At 34.7% G+C, this 1,194-nt stretch overlaps 1 pseudogene; it reads right to left on the bottom strand.

Annotated features, from left to right (window-relative positions):
• Window positions 1–297: 297 nt before the first annotated feature.
• LOC103192618 lies at window positions 298–1,124 on the bottom strand (annotated as a pseudogene).
• Between the last annotated feature and the right edge of the window lie 70 nt (window positions 1,125–1,194).

The following is a 1,194-nucleotide window of genomic DNA, read 5'->3' as shown; positions in this document are numbered from 1 at the left end:
TGGTAATGTTGTCTGAAGGGATCCTTCCCTGGAGAAGGATATCATGCTTGGTAAAATGGAGGGTCAGAGAAAAAGAGAAGGCTTTCAATGAGATGGATAGACACAGTGGCTGCAGTGATGGGCTCAGGTATAGCAAGGATTATGAGGATAGCACAGGACCAGGCAAAGTTTCATTCTGTTGTACATAGAGTCGCTATGAGTTGGAGCTAGCTAAATAGCACCTAACAACAACAATCATACATTTTTGCAAAATCCTGAAAGTTTTAACTTTTGTGTTGACCTCAAAGGCAAATGTAATCACCTACATTGGTTCAATTCAGATTTTCTTTTTGCACTTCTACCACCCTGGTATTCAGCTAATTCTAATTGTCATACTTTCACTTTAGATTTCTTTGGTTCTAATGCAGCATAAAGTAAAGTTACCTGTTAGCTCATTTTGGATACGTTGTGATTCATCAACTTGCAGATATATTTCTGCTTCATCTTTCATTTCACCTTCATGAAGCATTTTCAGTAACTGGATATTTCTTGCTTTTATTTCTTTCTACTTTGCCTCCCACTGAGTGATCATGTTTTCAAGATTTTGAATTTCAGCATCTTTCAAGTTGCAACTTTGGCCTCTCAGCTACTCCATCTTTCAGAATCACTTCCTGGTTGTGTTAATGAGTTGTACAATGATCTGTGGCATTAAATTCTGTTATGTTTTCTCTTTTTTTTTTTTTTTTCTCTAATAAGAATTTAACAAACATCATCTTCCAGTAGATTGAAGAAGCCTCCATCATGTGATAGTCTGAGAATTCAATTTCCTCAGACTTTTTACTAACATGATCTTCAGATTGAAAATCTTTTAGTGACAGAATGAAAGGCTTGTCTTTACCTTGATGATTCTGTCTTTTATCTTTTCTATTCATACCCTTTAACTGAGTTGAAGCATATTCAGATTCTCATACACCTTTTTGTGCTCTTCATATTCTGATTTACTTAGCAACAATGCCTTCTTAAGATCTGCTTCAAATATTTCAGATATCAGCTGTTCATATCTGTCTACATTCTTGCCAATTTTCTTCAAGTGAATCCTTCAGTACTGGGTTGGATAATGAAAGTACATGCTGAGTTATTACCATTTAAAAAATAAATTATTCACCTTAGACACAAAGATAAAAATAGACTAAAAATCAAAGGTTGGAAAAAGAT

This window comes from Orycteropus afer, unplaced genomic scaffold, assembly GCF_000298275.1.
Source record: "Orycteropus afer afer isolate SDZICR_OR568_19922 unplaced genomic scaffold, OryAfe1.0 scaffold00030, whole genome shotgun sequence".
Taxonomy (NCBI): Eukaryota; Metazoa; Chordata; class Mammalia; order Tubulidentata; family Orycteropodidae; genus Orycteropus; species Orycteropus afer.
This window is presented reverse-complemented; position numbering and strand designations above follow the sequence as displayed.